General features: G+C 44.7%; 1 protein-coding gene and 1 pseudogene across 3 annotated transcripts in view; one reads left to right on the top strand and one right to left on the bottom strand.

Annotated features, from left to right (window-relative positions):
• The window catches only part of LOC121393056, a 1,743,327-nt gene that overhangs the window by 566,032 nt on the left and 1,159,178 nt on the right, over positions 1-18,117 (bottom strand). The window lies entirely within an intron of this gene.
• On the top strand, positions 1,459-4,740 carry LOC121401148 (annotated as a pseudogene).

Raw genomic sequence — 18,117 nt, 5'->3', positions numbered from 1 at the left:
CTGCTTGTTTGCATCTAAGACATTGTGGTGAGAGATTGGGGAACATTAGTCTGCTCCTCGTGTAGTAGGCCCTATGTAGGAGGTACAGCTGTAATATTCTGTGCCTAGGAATGAAGGACACTTGAGACGGGGCTTTAAGCGCAGCCAATTGCGTATCAGTAAGGACTCCAAGATCCCTTTCCCATTGCTCTCTGCATTTTAAGGCTTTATCCTTGTGTCGGTACTTACAGATCAGTTAGTACTCCCTTGAACTTATGCCCTGGGTCTTTTCTGTATTTATTAGTGCAATGATTAGGTGCCCAGCTATTTCCCGGTGCTTCTCTTTGTACCACTTTGTTAGCTTTAACCTGAGCCTCATATAGAATAACCAATGGGATGAGGGGATGACCCTCCCAGCCCGAAGTTCGGAGAATGCAAGGTGTTTGTCATGTCACCATACATCATCTATTTTGCGTACCCCTTTGTCTAACCAACCTTCTGGGGGCTTTAGCTCCACCACTCCGCCCAGCTTGGCATTTCCCCATAGCGGGTAGACTGGTCAACATTTGAAATTCCCATTAGATGGGTAATCTTGGGTAAGACCCACTTGACATTCCCTAAAATGGGGTTGAGGTTAGTCCTGTTAGCTTTGACAGGCACCATGAGGAGTGCTTGGATAGGGGACAGGTTTTTGGGAATTAATGTACTCCAGACCTTATACAGGGCTCTATGGGCAATCCATCAGCACCTTGCAGCTTTCCCATTAGGGAAAGAATCAATGGCCTCTTGCACCTCAATTAGGGATATAGTTGACTCCAGGTACCCTCGATACTCGGGAATTAGTTGGGGAAGCTGCACCGAGTTAAGGAATGCTTCTACTCCTGGCATATCTGCGGGGGCTAGGGTGGACGAGTACAGCTTGGAGTAGAAGCCCTTTAGAATATTTTGTATTTCCAACGGATCTGCGGTTGGATTCCGATTTGCGTCTTTTAGGAGGGTGATAGCAGGGGGTGTTGAGTATTGTCTGGACAAATGGGCTAGCATTTTCCCTGCTTTTTCTCCGTGCTCGAGAATATTTACTTTGGAGAAAAGGTACTGTTGCTTTGCCTTTTCAGTCATATAGTCTGCAACCGCCTCTTGCGCTGATTTCAGTTCCTCAAATCCTTGATTTGTGGGATGTATTGCGACTTGTGTTTCTATCCTAATTACTTCTGTTCTAGCTGTTGTTGCCTAATGGCATATTGACCCTTGTAGGCATTGATTTCTACATGAAAGAACTCACAGAGATGCCCTTTCAGCGCCTCCCACCCATTGAGGTGGTTGTCTGAATCCTCAATGGCCCCTAAAAGGTCTGTAATGGTTTCTTCTACTCTATCCTGATTTTTAAGTAGGTGCAACCAGAGAGGATTAAGAGACCATCTGGGTCTGCTTTGCTGGGGCTCTAGCCTCAATTCTAATTCCAATGGGGCGTAGTCTGAGATGCCTCTCGGCAGGTATTTAATACTCTTCACCGATGTGAGCGCTCTTTGGTTCAGAAAGGCATGATCTATTCGTGACAGGATCATATGTGAGGTGGAGAAGCATGAGTATTGCCTTACTCCCGGGTGGTAATGTCTCCATGCTTCCACTAGTCCAGCCGTCTCTGTAATAGATTGTGTGCGGGGGTCGAGACTGTCCTACCTTCTCTACGCAGCCTATCCATGCTGGGGTCTATAAGGGCATTATAGTCTCCTATAGCTACTACGGCAGCATGGGGGAACTGTGCTATAAATTGGATTAGTTGCACCAGACACTCATCTGTGTAAGGGGGAGGTACATATATAGAGGCAAGCACCACCTCTTGAGATTGGAGGAAGCCATGTATAAAGATGTATCTGCCCTTTTTGTCTGTTTTGATGAATTCAAATCTAAAGGGTACACTTTTATGTATTAGTATTGCTACTCCAGAAGAGTGTGTGGAGTATGGGGCTTGGTAGAACCTTCCCACCCAGGGGCACCTCAGAGCCTGTGCCCCCACCAAATGGGTTTCCTGCAGTAGAATTACCTTGGCATTTGATTTTTTGAGGTAGTCAAGTGTCAATCTGCGCTTAATGGGATTATTAAGGCCCCTGACATTGCAGCTAATACACTTTCTAGACATTTATACATTCAATAGCATGTTGTGCAGGGTAGAACCAATTCCAATTTTCCAATGCATCGTAACTGAACATTATATTGTATGCATATGCAAACTTATAATAGGACCGGCAACATCAAATTTTTTTTAAAAAAAATCCGTTCCGGTTCAGAAAAGGCGACAGGGCGACCATCCACTCTGCGGCGCTGGATTTCTCCTCCCTGTCTATCTCTCATGTTGTACTGACAGCATGTGAAGCGGCTGCTGCATCAGGGAGCGCTATATTGTACAGATCACCCCTGCTGTGGTGTAACTACTCGTTCCTGAGTACAGAGTCTCAGCAGGGGAAGAGGGCACCGGGCTGCTGCTACTGTCTGGGCCATAATCCCTCTGGAAGACACGGGGCAGCTGAAGGATCTTGGCTCTGGTTCTCTGTGCTCATCTGGGAGTCGCCCTCTACATCGCCCAGCTATACAGGAGCAACTGGTATCAAGTCCAGGGACTGAGAAGGGAGCTTGGCACTAAGGGCACCGACTTCTGGACTTCGTCAGTTCAGGGGGGTCCCGCGCAGGAAAGGAAAAAGACAGCGCACACTAGCTGCTTAGTGGGAGTTATGCGGACTGAGAACCCGAGCCAGTGCTAATACGCTAATCCTGTACCGTGTCTCCCACCTCAGCGCCTCGGTCCATGTTGAGCTGACTCTGCACATCGTGAGTGAGGATGGACAGGTCTTTGGTGCAGGTGATTACCTCCTGCAACACCACCAGCAGCAGCATCAGGCAATGGCAGCCTCTGTGGCGCTGAGCGTGGGTACAACCAGTGAGTCTCAGGCCGCCGCCAACATGTGCGCCAAGTATGGGGAGAGTGCTGGCGGCAGGGGGTCGGTGGCATAGAGCAGCGGGGGAGAGGAGCAGAGCCCGGACGATGACATCGACAGGCGCTACGAGCTGGTGCTTAGATCGGGCCTCCCAAGCTGGCATAAAGCTGGATGCCCCGTGCGCTACCGGAGGAGGCAAGAAGTCCAAAGAGCAGAGGCCTCTCCGGCTCAACATCAATGCCCGGGAGAGGAGGCGAATGCACGACCTGAATGATGCTCTGGAGGAGCTCTGTGATTCCCTACACGCACAGCCCCTCGGTCCGCAAGCATTCCAAGATAGCCACCCTGCTCCTGTCCAAGAACTACATCCTCATGCAAGCCCAGGCGCTCGAAGAGATGAGGCGGCTCGTAGCTTATCTCAACCAAGGCCAGGCCATCAAAAAAAAAATTTTTTGATGCTGCTGGTCCTTTAACCGTTAAGTATCCTCCCGTACCCCCTTCAGCCCCCTCCCCTTCTGCTCATGTCCCCAACTTTTGCCAGAATTGGTCAGGCCCAGATCTTCTGCATGTCCAGCCAGTTTCTGAGCTTGAGCGGCGTGGTGAAGAATAACTCGCAGTCTGGCGGGATACATTATCGCGTACTGCAGGTTAAGGTCTCAGAGGCGCCGTTTCCAATCCATGAACTTCCGCTCTACTTCCGCCGAGAAATCTCCAATTAATGAGATCTTTGCGGCCTGGAAAGTAAGGGTGTCTTTCTTTCTCACCAGCGATAGTACGACGTCCTGATCTCTGGCGTTTAGCAATTAGGGGGCAAGGTGGTGCCCCCGTGATCGGTGGCCACGTTGGAATCCTGTGGGTCTGCTCTATAGTGAAAGCCACAGAGAAGCTGTTTTGCCCAAACTGCTCAATTTACCAGGCTTCAATAAAATTTTCAGGTGAGCTTCCCTCTGCCCTTTCTGGGAAGCCGATGAGTCTTAAGTTGTTCGGGCCGCAGCCTGTTCTCCAGATCGTCCGATTTGGAGTTGCAAGCTGCTACTTCTTGTTTTAGATGTTGGACTTGCTCCGGCAGTGGGCGACATAGATCTTCAACGGAGCTAACCCTTTGCTCCAGGGCTGCTGTCCATTCGCACACCTTCTGCAAGTCTTGCGTTATGATTGAAAGTTCAATTTTTATTTTGTCTGTTTTTGAGCAGAGCAGGCTGTTGCTGGATTCTTTTGAGGCTCTAATCTCTGCCAGAAAATTGGCCAGTGTTGGTTGCTGAGCTTCCGATGCGTCTTGGCTTTGGCCTTCCCTCGTGTCAGGCCCAGGAGAAAGATCTCTGACGCCATTTTGCTCAAGCTGAGGTTCCTGTGCATATTTTCAAGTTTGGATGCCTCCTCGGAGGCTCGTTTTGCCCCATTAGAAATCTTGGGGGTATTGCCTCGTCAGCTGCTGCCTCTGGATGCGCTGTTTTCACAGGATAAATTCAGGGATTTTAATAACCAAGTGCCGGAGCTCCACTACTCCACGTCCGTTCACATTTAGTTCCAAGCCACGCCCCCTTCTGAATTACTTTTAACACCGGTGCTGGACGGCGCCGGCTTCACTGAACCTCAGAAAAGCTTCCACGTTATTTTTGGGCCAAAACCCACCGCCTTTGGTATCGTGACACTATAGAGAAAAGTGATTTAGAAGAGGATGGGGTTAGAATAAATGACACACAAGCAATAAGTATATTTGTAGGGACCCCGATACACACGGAGCACAAACCTCCTGGGTTATTGGGAGTGGGATAGTGTTGGACTGGGGATCCTGGGCCCACTGGGACTGTTACCTCAGGGGCCCCCACACAGTGTCAGACTGGGACACCAGGGGCCCACCCAAAAACCTTAGACCAGGGCCCACTCTCTGTACTATTATTCTTCCTCACATCACTCAACCTCTATTCTCCAAGTCTCTTTTCTTTACATACTTTAATCTATTAATCCATCTATTTAGCGTCTTTGTTCTCATAGAAATTGATAATGACCATGAAATAGGCCAAATGATTAGAAGCAAGAGGGCCCACTGACACCTGGGCCCACCGGGAGTTTTCCTGGTATCCCTGTGGGCCAGTCCGACACTGGAGTGGGAGAAAGGGTGTAGCTGTGGGTGACTCTTCAGCCTGCTCCCCTCTATAGGAGACAATACAGAACATTCTATTGATTGATGAAGGGATGAGCTGGAACATTTCCAGATAAACAAGGAGAAATTTCACAGCCCGACAGAACAACAAATGGACTCGGCTGACAGCGGGGGGACATGATATGATTTATTAGGCTTTTATTTAGTCATCAGACTTGTTGTCTTGAGTTTTTCTGCAATAAATTCAAGGCAACAAGTGGGTATGAGACACAGTAACATGTTTTATTCCTTTAAAAGTTTTTTAAAAGGGGGGCGTGGTCTGACCGCAGATGTGAGCACACGTTAGATTCGGAGCTCCACCAGAGACCCCGCAATTAACCTGATTAAGCTGCAGTAAACCCAGCAATACAGAGTCAGCTAACCCTAACCAACAACCTCTACCCCAGCGGGACCTAATGGGGTACAGTAGAGCGCAGAAACGGGCCTCGGAGGCTGCCTCCTGCCTGGAGAAATTCTCCTGTGATGCCTCCCAAGATGGCGGCGATGAGGACAAGGCCGCGAGTAGGCCCAGCTCCCCTATAGATCCCCAGGAAGAAGCTCGTGCCACAAGCCTGGAACAGGATCCTGTAGCCCCCACGGAACAACCTGAACCAACGTTGAGAGATGTAATGGCGGAAATAAAGGCCACTAACACTGCTTGCACAGAACTGATACACGCCAAGACTGACGAGATCAGGATAGATCTCTCCATTATCAAGGGTGACTTACAGAAGCTGAGGGAGCGGACCACGGAGGTGGAGGCCAGGATGAGCACCCTAGAGGATAACTGCTGAGATCTTCCAGAGCAGTACTGTACGGTGCGCAAGTTGGTCACGGACTGCCAGAGGAAGACGGATGACTTAGAGAAACGCCTGAGAAGGAACAACCTCCTCTTCGTGGGGTTCCCGGAGCTGGTAGAAGGCAATGCTCCTTTGGCCCAGACCACTTTACTGGCACATTTGCCCCTCCTAGGCCACTGATCGCCCACCTGTTTGACGCCAAAGACCGGGACAAGGTGCTGTCCTTAGCACGAATAAATGGCCAACTGCGTCACCAGGCTGCCAACATATCTCTCTTCGCAGATTATTCGATGGAAGTGCAACGTCAGTGGGCAGTATTTCAAAGCAGCAAAGCCAGGCTGCGGGCAGCTGGGATAGCGTACTCCATGCTCTACCTAGCATGTCTCCGGGTTCAAGTGAGAGGAAGCTCCCATTTTTTCACCTCACCCCAGGAGCTAAATGCCTGGCTCGACTCAAGAAGGGTTTCCGGCCTCAGCCAGCGTAAGATGAACGACGAGGCGTGTGAGTATGGGCACCCCCTGGTTTCAACTACCTGATCAACTAACTAGCCCCTGGCTCTCCACATTCTTGGGCCAGAGCCACTCAGCCCAATCTAAAGGAGCCCATAGCTAATTCCCAACCTGGGTCGGCCGATATTTAGGGGGACGCAATAACTATGGGGCACCCCCAACTAACTCAAGCATTGCCAATCCGCAATTTCCTGGCAGCAGTCCGCTGCGCAATGGTGGCCCAACGCTATCTTTAGCCGACCCAGCTCCAACCACCTTTATCTGGCTCCCCAAACCCATTGGCCATATAAAGGTTTTCTTTTTCACTCCCCGGGCACCCTACTGCTGCATGATAATGCAAAATACAGGGGAATCTGGTGGTCCCCAAGTTCACAGATGCAAGTTCACCAGAAAGAGCTGCACGTGGCCCTCATTCAGTAGGGCTCACTATAGTGGTGTGACCCATTCCCAAAAATGGTTACATTAAGTTTCGGGACTAATTCTGCCCGCAGTTGGGGAAAGGGCGGAAGGGGAGGGTGGTGGGTGTTGGGGTACTGTTCAAATGTGTATGTTTCAGTGTCCTGCTTAAGATTGTAAATGTCACAAGAATTGCATGATAATGAGACCAAGGGAGGGAAGTTGTATGGCATTCCCAGACATGTACCTCCACTACTTAGCGCCCCAACTCACGCATATCTCCCCTATGATACACCAGGATATCTCTCCACCTCTGTACAATCTTTGGGCATCAATAACCGGGAACTGAGATTCCCAGTGGCAAGACCTCCTGGTCAAAAAACCTGTTAAACCATCCTCGCCACTAATCATAATGCAAGCCAAAGTCCTACGAACGGCACATAGTACAATTCAGTTCAGCCACCTAGTCCCGCAAACGCCCATTTGGGGTAACAATATATTCCCGCACCTGGTCTCCATAAACCCTCCAAAAATCTGGCAGATGCTAAGCCTTACCACGATAGGAGACTTATGGGAGTCTGGTAGGGTGAGACCCCTGCAAGAGTCGCAGGCCACAACGCAGCTCCCCCAATCCCAATGGCTCATGCACCATAGGGTTGGTACTGCCCTGACAAGACAATCCACCAGGGACAACATTTCCATTGCCAACTCCCCAGTGGTAGATCTCTTAGTACTGTAGATCCTGCTAATAAGAGAAAAGTATCTTCCCTGTACAAAATGTTGCATAAGGCTCTCCACAGAGACTCTATAATCCCCTCCAGGGAAGCCTGGGAAGATGATTTAGGGATGATCACAGATGACCAATGGTCTTGGGTGCTGGCCACACCTAGCATGGTTTCTATGTGACTGAGGCACGGTATGCTGCAGCTGTACCTAATACACAGAGCCTACTATACGGTACAGAGGTTATATGTAATGAAAGTTCTGCATTCCCCAATATGTTTGAGATGCAATGAGGAGATAGCCACCCTGGATCATACCCTGTGGAGTTGCCCAAAGCTCAAGGATTACTGGGAGGGAGTGTGTGGTTGACCAGAGGAATCCCTGGGTGGAGTAATTGCACAGCCAGGTCATGCCTTCTAACATTGGACTTGAATACCAACTTGAACTTTTATACTAAAACTTTTATTGCTAAAGCCCTGTTTCAAGCCAGAAGGGGGCTTACTTTGCATTGGAAGGACTCCTCTCCCCCATTGGTGCGTGAATGGCATAAAGTGATGAAAGATCAAGCAGCAATGGAAAAAGCAATAATGGTCAAAAAAGGCCTCTTGGACAAAAACCCCCTTATCTGGCAGTACTGGACGGTAAAGCAAAATACACCGCCCTTGTCCTCTCGGGGAAATGATGATAATGGGTAAACACCCCTTAACAACTGGTGGGCACTACGGGTGGGCATAGTGGAGTTCATCTCCTCCCCTGGGTAATATGTTAACCTAGGATTGCCTGTGCTTTATTATCTGGTGGAACTATGTTATACCACTCCGTATGTATACCTGTCATGTGACAATTATTCTAATAAAAATTTAAGTTTTTAAAAATGTTTTTTTTCTGCCTAGCCCACTTCTGATGACGTCACTTCTTGCTTTATGGTGGTCAGCGAGTCGCGGATCAGTTTGCAGATCAGGCAGTTGCGGGTCAGGTAGGTAAAAATGTGGGTGTGGGTGGGGGTACTCTACCGTAAGGTGGGGCCTTCATATTAAAGTGGTGATTTACCTTCAAGTTAACGTTTAGTTAATTTCTAAGCAACTTTTCAATTGGTCTTCATTATTTCTTTTTTAAATTTTTTTTTATTATTTGCCTTCTTCTTTCCAGATATCAAATGGGGGGGGTTACCGACCCCATCTAAAAACAAATGCTCTGTAAGGCTACAAATTTATTGTTATTGGTACAGTTATACATAAATCAGGCTAGCCGTGGCACACGGTATCCTGTTAGTAATTGTCACAAGCAATACAACTGATAATAAACATTATACAGTGCAGAAAAAAGAAAGGGGGAGAAAGAGAAAAAGAAGAAGAAAAAAAATGGGGGGGGGTGGAAGATCAGAGATACGGGGGGAAGGACATACTGTTAGCATACAATGTAAAGAATAACATAGTCGTAAGGCGGTGGGGTATCTATAATGGCACACTTAGGAGGGAGTCTGGACGTGGGAGTTATCTATAGCCAACTAGTATAGTCTGCATCATGAGTGCAGGGCTTGGAAAAGCGGAGAGTCGTTTTCATGAGCTAGCCATGGAAGCCATATTTTGTCGAAGGCCGCCATATCATTCTTCAAAGTATAAGTAAGCTTCTCATTAGCGGCGATGCAAATTATCTTTGCCTTGAGAGAACCCAGAGGTATTCCTGGTTTTTTATTGGTACTTTTTATTATTCCTCTTTCTATCCAGGCCTCTCCTATTCATATTCCAGTCTATTAATCAAATCAGTGCATGGTTGCTAAGGTAATTTGGACCCTAGCAACCAGATTGTGGAAACTGCAAACTGTAGATCTGCTGAATAAAAAGCTAAATGACTCTAAAACCACAAATAATAAAAAGTGAAAACCAATATTTCAGACTAAAAGTTAACTTAAAGGGGTTGTTCACCTTTGAGATAACTGTTAGTATGATATAGAGAGGGATATTCTGAGACAATTTGCCATTGGTTTTCATTTTTTATTTGTGGTTTTTGAGTTATTTAACTTTTTATTCAGCAGCTCTCTAGCTGCAGTTTCCAATATCGGGTTGCTAGGCTCCAAATTACCCTAGCAACCATTCATTTATTTGAATAAGAGACTGGAATATGAATAGGAGAGGCTTCAATACAAAGAAGAGTAATAAAAAAAGAGCAATAATAGATCATTTGTAGCTTTACGGAGCACTTGTTTTTAGATGGGGTCAGTGACCAATATCAAGCTCCTTCATATACTAAATGTCTGGTATAGTGACAATAGGCTGGTGGGAAGTGGATGGAATTCCAGTGTTAAGAAAGGGGCCTTGGACTTGAATGGAAATGCTGTTACATTGTGGCCTATGGAGTAAAGCAATATTCTAGTTCCCTCCAATCATTAGAGATCAGTATGTGTCCCTATGTCTTTCAGCCCCGTCATGTACATATTAATCAATTAACCCTGCAGAGATATTAACCCATTCCCTTCTTCAACTAAACCCCTGTATCAGCACCACCACCACCCAGTTTTACCCTCACACAACCGCTCAGTCATCTTTAGTAGAACGAGGCACAGGAGCCCCTTCCCTCAATATTCACCATAGGGATTAAAGAAAAACACAGACACATATTTATGGAGAAACCTGGCGGTGAGCACAGGATTTATTACAATTAATAGGCAATTTATATTTGGGCCTCCCTAACAGTGGATGATCCAGAGGAAGGAGAAAACCCCTAGAGTGCTATGGGGGCCAATCTGCACTGAAGGTAAAAATTCCTTCCTGACTCCTAGAAACGGCAGTCGGTTCTACACCCTGGATCATGGCTAGACCACCCCCGCCCCCTACCTATACACCCCCACCTCCTATTCACCCCTCACCTATACACCCCCCCTCAACCTTCTCCGATACACAACCCCCCACTCTCCCTCCTATACACAACCCCTTACTCTCCCTCCTGTACATTACCCCCTACTCTCCCTCCTGTACACAACCCCCTACTCTCCCTCCTCTACGTAACCCCCTACTCTCCCTCCTGTACATTACCCCTACTCTCCCTCCTGTACACAACCCCCTACTCTCCCTCCTGTACACAACCCCCTACTCTCCCTCCTGTACACAACCCCCTACTTTCACTCTTGTACATAACCCCCTACTCTCCCTCTTGTACATAACCCCCTACTCTCTCTCCTGTACACAACCCCCTACTCTCCCTCTTGTACATAACCCCCTACTCTCCCTCTTGTACATAACCCCCACTCTCCCTCCTGTATATAACCCCCACTCTCCCTCCTATACACAACCCCCTACTCTCCCTCCTGTACATAACCCCCACTCTCCCTCCTGTACACAACCCGCTACTCTCCCTCCTGTACATAACCCCCACTCTCCCTCCTATACACAACTCCCTACTCTCCTTCCTGTACACAACCCCCTACTCTCCCTCCTTTACACAACCCCCTACTTTCCCTCTTGTAGATAACCCCCACTCTCCCTCCTGTACAAAACCCCCACTCTCCCTCTTGTACACAACCCCCTGTGAATGTGGGATAGCAGGTATAGTAGGGAGAGATGGTGCCTATAGTAACAGTGGGATAATAGTCTCTGGGAAGGGAGTGTGACTGTGGGATAGCAGGTATAGTAGGGAGAGATGGTGTCTATAGTAACAGTGGATAATAGTCTCTGGGAAGGGAGTGTGACTGTGGGATAGCAGGTATAGTAGGGAGAGATGGTGCCTATAGTAACAGTGGATAATAGTCTCTAGGAAGGGAGTGTGACTGTGGGATAGCAGGTATAGTAGGGAGAGATGGTGCCTATAGTAACAGTGGATAATAGTCTCTGGGAAGGGAGTGTGACTGTGGGATAGCAGGTATAGTAGGAAGAGATGGTCTCAGATTAAAGAATGTCAGTAGCTGTGCGTCGTATAATAACCTTTAAGACCGTTTAATGCAATAACTTTATTTTTTTGCTTTATTTTTTAAGTTTATTACAAGAGATGGAGTGAAAAAAATGAATGTCTTGTGTTACTCATTTACCCATTAATACATGCAGGTTGAACATCAAGTGTAACTTTCATGATATTTAATATGAAACGGATCACAGCCTTGGCTTCATAGCAATGTATGATTTCATGAGTATCATAGATTTAGCTCTATGGCAGCTGCACTGTAGGGGACATTACATTGACGGGTGATTATAATATAACTTTAGTAATTAAGCTAAATGCCAGCACAGTTTCTCATTAAGGGAAAACAGTTATATGGATAAATAAATCCTGTGTATGTTGATGTAGCAGCAATATATATGTAATAGAATATACAGATATAGACAGATATATAGATATATATATAGATATTCTATTAAATATCAATGTTTCGGGTGCACAACAGACACCTTCCTCTGCAGTGTTTATGAGTTGACTCCCTAAGGGATGGAGAGTGTATATAAAAAAGATATACACAGAGATATCTGACTGTACAAAAGTGCTAACAATAGAGGATCAGCTGGTTCCCCTGTCTGCTAAATATTTCATCCATGTAAAAGTATTTTCATGAACAAGTGTAAGGTTTGCATGTGATGGTCTGCCAGTGTTTGTGAGTGAGTGTGAGTGTGAGAGAGGGAGTGAGAGACAGAGAAAGCTGGAGACAACTTGCCTGAATGTGTGAGTGGAGCTAATATGTGACATATAACACTCTATAGACACTAATCCAGGGCTAAGTGCTCCTTATACTAGTACCACCTTTCTTTTTCACTGGACTACATTTAAATTGCCATCCATTCTCCAATGGGCACCTGATTAAAAGAGATTTAGCAAAAGGAACAGTGTAGTACAGAACAAAGTGACTATAATGGCAGCTTTATTTTGTGCTCTTACTTGTCCACTCACCAAGGGTCAGTAGGAATGCTGAGCAGAAGGAAACTATTGGGGGAAATGGCCATAAAATGCCTGGTCCCCTTGTGGATACGAGTGCTTGGCACTAACCTGTGCCTGTATAAAAGCACAGAAAGGTCGCACACAGGCTGAGGCCCACTAACATGTACACGAAGCACACGCAGCATTTAAGAGCCGGGAATCTGGTACATGTGATGGAATGTAGCGGCTTTTATGGTGCGTTACACCTGGCCAGCACCTGACTAGATGACTAAATGGCTCCCATGTATTCTCTAGACTGGCACAAAACAACATTTGTGCGATTAGAAGAAATCTAGTGACTCTCCCAATTTCTACAGATTTGTTTCATTCCTTTTTTCTAAATGTTTTAATTCCTGTTGTTATGCTGACTTCCTTTTTTATTGTTTAATATAACGTGAGTTGTATGCGTATTAATCATCAACATATCGCTTGTGTGTGTAAGTATATATATATATATATATATATATATATATATATATATAAGAGAATAGAAAAAAAACGCACCACCCAGGACTTTGCATAGTGTCAAAAACAACAAAATTTATTCTCAACGTTTCGGCTCTAGTTCTTCAGGAAAATCGTGCATATAAACCTATAGCATTTAAATACCCAAAACGCCTGCCAACGGGTCAGTGACGTGGGATGAGGGGGTGGGAATTCAGTCACATAATGACGTCATCAGGGATCCCTCATAGTCTATTCTACGTGAAAACATAAATATACACCAACATCTTAGTGCAGATAACAATTAAAAAGTAAGAAGTTAGGCTGTGATGCCCGATCATTTGGGGGCCAATTCATTAACATCGAGTGAAGATTTCGAAGGAAAAAAACTTCGAATTTCGAAGTGTTTTTTGGGCTACTTCGACCGTCGAATGGGCTACTTCGACCTTCGACTACGACTTCGAATCGAAGGATTCGAACTTAAAATCGTTCGACTATTCGACCATTCGACCATTCGATAGTCGAAGTACTGTCTCTTTAAAAAAAACTTCAACCCCCTAGTTCGCCATCTAAAAGCTACCGAAGTCAATGTTAGCCTATGGGGAAGGTCCCCATAGGCTTGACTTTTTTTGATCGGGAGATATTCCTTCGATCGTTGGATTAAAATCCTTCGAATCGTTCGATTCGAAGGATTTAATCGTTCAATCGAAGGATTATTCCTTCGATCGTTCGATCGCAGTTTTTGTGCAAAATCCTTCGACTTCGATATTCGAAGTCGAAGGATTTTCATTCCCAGTCGAATATCGAGGGTTAATTAACCCTCGATATTCGACCCTTGATGAATTTGCCACTTAGTGTGTAGAATTTGAGAAAAAAACGATATCAAATAAATCCCCGTGTCCATCACTCATCCCTCTTGTGGGGAGGTGAAGCTACACCAGAAAACACTCCCCAATGGACGGGACTCCAGCTTATCACATACCTATGTATATATCGCCTAAGATTAGCGCACTCTGTCAATGGTAACCAGCTGTTAACTTATCTTTTCCTTTTCTTGACAGTCACTGCTGTACATAATCCCAACCCTGCAAGGGGCCTGTCTCCTACAGTAAACTGAGTCCCAATCCAAAAAAGAGGAGGGCCCATGAACCTGCAAGAAAATTGAACATGGGAAATTGAAATGTATATCCACGCTATTTACAAATAATATAGAGAAGTTAGCTAATCGGTTATGAAGTGATAGAGTAGGTAAGGATCAGCCACATGTAATTGTCCCATCCTACTGGTGTAACATTGTTGTATAATGTCCAGATATATTGTGTCAAAATGAAATGAGTCTTTTAGATCATGTGATAGAGGAATCCATAATAAAGATAAGTCAAAGAACAATTGTATTAAGTATCATTATTACTTGGCGTCAAATTATTGTTAGGTTTCCTACGAGTATCCTCTGGTTAGGGGTTAGACTAATGGGGAGAGTTTCATTGAGTCCTTTAGGGGCCAAAACATCAAGTTTATAAATCCACATTGATTCTTTACGTATCTACATTATGTCCCTGTCCCCTATTATTTGCACAATTTTCCTGAAGACGCTCAAGAACTAGAGCCAAAACGTTGAGAATAAATGTTGTTGTTTTTGACACTATGCAAAGTCCTGGGTGGTGTGTTTTTTTTCTATTCTCTTATTAATATGATTACTTGAAGCAGCACACAGGCATTGGAGCATTTTATTGCTGAGTGCACCGGCATTGAGTTTTGTTATTTGCGAGGGGCTGGGTCATCAAATGGTTAAGTGCTGTTTATTAAGAAGTATTTGTATTCACATTTGCTCGGATAGCCACAAAGCACTTTTTTATCTCTAGGGCAATCACTGATCATTTTAAATTATAGTGGCATTAATAATAATCATCATCATCATTGCCACTAGTTATTTGGGGTTCTTTAAAACGATCCTAGTGTGGTGTTTATACAAATGGCCTGTAGATGTCACTGTGCTCAGACTTATACTGTGCATACTTCCTGACAGCTTAAAAGGGAAAGTTACTGTTGTGTAATGGCTGCATGACTCTGCTAATAAAGCACTGTTATACTCTCCTCATCCTCGCTGCCCAAAACATAACACATGGCGACAAGGATGGCTCTTCTACCTCTGCAGCAGCCTGCACCTTTTCTTCCAAACCCTGGTGAGCCTACCATACCTTTTACTGCTTGGATCCATATGTTTGAAAATTACATTATTGCTGCTGAGCAAGGGGAGATTTGTGCTGCTAGAAAGCTTTACTTATTCACTGCCTGGGAGCAGAGGGACAGCGTATATTCTATACATTACCATTAGCTGATGAGACTATGAAACTGCTCTTACTGCTATAAAGAACTTTTCTGTGCCAAGAGTAAATGTGGTTGCTGAAAGGTATAAATTCTAGTAAAAAAGGTCTATCTTTTCTCTTTAAGGAATACTAATGCGATGCCTAAAACTTTAGAATATCTGAATCGGACTCACATTAAATCGACTGTTCATTATGCCAGAAGGGAAACACTACTTGGAAGCACAAGAACGTTTCTGGAACTTAAAAAGTAAAGCAAATCTTGGTTTTTTACCTTTTCCACATTATTATCAAGTACATTTTGTCATCAGGAACAAAACGACACTTTATTCTGATTTCAGTAGCCAATTTTATTGTGCCCCCCACACTATCCATTTAAATGACCGTACAGCAGCGGACGTGTACAAACATACTGATATATGTGAGTAATTGTGTGTGTGTATAGGCAGGTGCATATATCTGTTGTTGAGAAATCATTGTTGCCTATTGCCCAAATTAAAACAAAACCAGCCCTACTCATTCTGTAATGAACACTATAGTAGCAATGTGAATCATTTCCCCTGAAACAAAAGAGAAAGGTCAAGCTCACACACACACTCACACACACTCACACACTCACTCACACACACTCACACACTCACACACTCACTCACACACTCACACACACTCACACACACTCACATTCACACACACTCACACACACACACACTCACACACACTCACAATCAGTGCTCTGAAGGGAATTAGAACCACATTGAAACAAGTAATGAAGTTATGGAACCAATTCCCTTTCAAAAAGTCTACATAATCCATAAATTACGGTCTTTATCGGCCTTTTAAACTGAGTCCAAATTCTTGAATTTACACTAAGGGGCCGATTCACAAAGGGTCGAATATCGAGGGTTAATTAACCCTCGATATTCGACTGGGAATTAAAATCCTTCGACTTCGAATATCGAAGTCGAAGGATTTTATCGCAAATAGTGCGATCGAATGACCTTCCCCATAGGCTAACATTGAGTTCGGTAGCTTTTAGATGGCGAACTAGGGGATCTAAGTTTTTTTTTAAAGAGACAGTACTTCGACTATCGAATGGTCGAATGGTCGAACGATTTTTAGTTTAATGGTGCAGACATTAGGGCTTCATTGAGAGGATTGCTTGATCTTCCCGTCCTTCCCAGGTTATTAGGCAGCGGTGACTATGGGGGGAAGGAATGTGTTTGCCAATCTCCCCCTGGTCCCATGATCACAGTTTCTCCTGTGCTGCTCTAATCACTCTAATCTGCTTTATTTGCAAACACCCAGTGCCGGCCCAAGATAGTTTGGCACCCTAGGCAAGTGCTTCAGTCTGCGCCCCCCCCAGTATTCTTATATCTCCATTTCCCACCTTACCAATTTACCTTTTTAGTTTAAGAAAATCAAATAAAGAAGGGAAGGTTTAATAAAGAAGGCAGTAGAACTCTGTGAAGATAAAATGTTATTTTTACTTCTATTTCATCTCCTAATCTCTCACTCAAAACAATACCTGGTTGTTAGGTTGAATTGGCCCCTAGCAACCAAGTAGGTGCTTACATTACAAAATGGAGAGACGCTGAACAAAAACCTGAATAATTAAAAATAAATGAAGACCAACTGACACAGAGTGAATTTAATGTAATGTATTTGTTTAATTCATCACAATATAACACAGAGGCCAGGGCAGCTTCAATGCACCATCATAGTAGATACTATAGAAAGTAAATCATATACTATGACCAACAAGGAGTGAGGTGTGAGGCCCTAGAACAAATGAAGCCAGCATCACAAGGATGGTCTGATGATGTATAGCTAAGGCACAGCAAATTATTATTATTAATAGCATGTATTTATTGCTAAACAAATCTAACCTATTTGCATTTTAAAATATTTTATTTTTTAATAAATATACTGTCAAAACAGTTACAGGCAGCACATTAGCCCAAACCTAAAGATAAATAATCACAGCACACATGATGCAGCCGCTGCCAGTATTATAATTAATAAAAACCGCCAGCTCGCACTCCCCCTCCGTCCCATTCCTGATTGTCCCCATGTACCTTAACAAGTTGCTGTATATGATGCAGGTCATCAACCCCAGAAGAAAAGTCTGTTCCTGCCAACACACTGATTGCAGCCGCTTCTCCCGCCAGTCTGAATCAGTGGCGTAACTAGCCCCTTAAGGGCCCTGTTACGGAAATTTACAACTGGGACCCCCTACCCCCCCACACACACACATTGGGTCGCAGCAATAAAGGGATCATTCACATTTACATTAAGTTTAATATGGCGCAGAGAGGGATATTCTTAGAAACCTTGCAATTTGTTTTTTATTTTTATTTGCGGTTTGAGTTATTTAACTTTTTATTCAGTAACTCTCCGGTTTGCAATTTCAGCAGTCTGGTTGCTAGGGTCCACATTACCCTAGCAACCATGAACTGACTTGAAAGACTGGAATATGAATTTCAGAGAGCCTGAATAAAAAATAAAAAGGAATAAAAAGTAGCAATAACAATAAACGTATAGCTTTACAAGGCATTTAAGTGGGCCAGTGACCCCCAGCTGGAAAGAGTCAGAAGGAGAGAAATAACTCAAAAACTATTAAAAAAAAATGAAGACCAATTGAAAAGTTGAACATACTAAAAGTTAACCTGAAGGGGAATCAACCCTTTTATGTTACACTATGGGGGGGGGGGCATGTGCAAGGCCTCTCTGTCTTTATATAACATGCAAAGCAATAGGTGAATTGGTGCAGACTTATTGCAATTAAATATTTACCGACAGAACCAAACTGCTACTACATTGGCAACATGAGAAGAATGGAGCATTGTAACAACCTATAAAAACACCTTTGCTTGAATTGCTTCAGTGAGGTGTGTTATGCCGTGGGCAGCAGGCTGATGGTAAGGTGAGATGAGGCAAACTGTACACTTCTTCCCTTTCTCATAGTGC

The sequence above is a fragment of the Xenopus laevis genome, chromosome 3L (genome assembly GCF_017654675.1).
Source record: "Xenopus laevis strain J_2021 chromosome 3L, Xenopus_laevis_v10.1, whole genome shotgun sequence".
Taxonomy (NCBI): domain Eukaryota; kingdom Metazoa; phylum Chordata; class Amphibia; order Anura; family Pipidae; genus Xenopus; species Xenopus laevis.
Note: the sequence above shows the minus strand (reverse complement) of the source record. Positions and strands in the feature narration are given on the sequence as shown.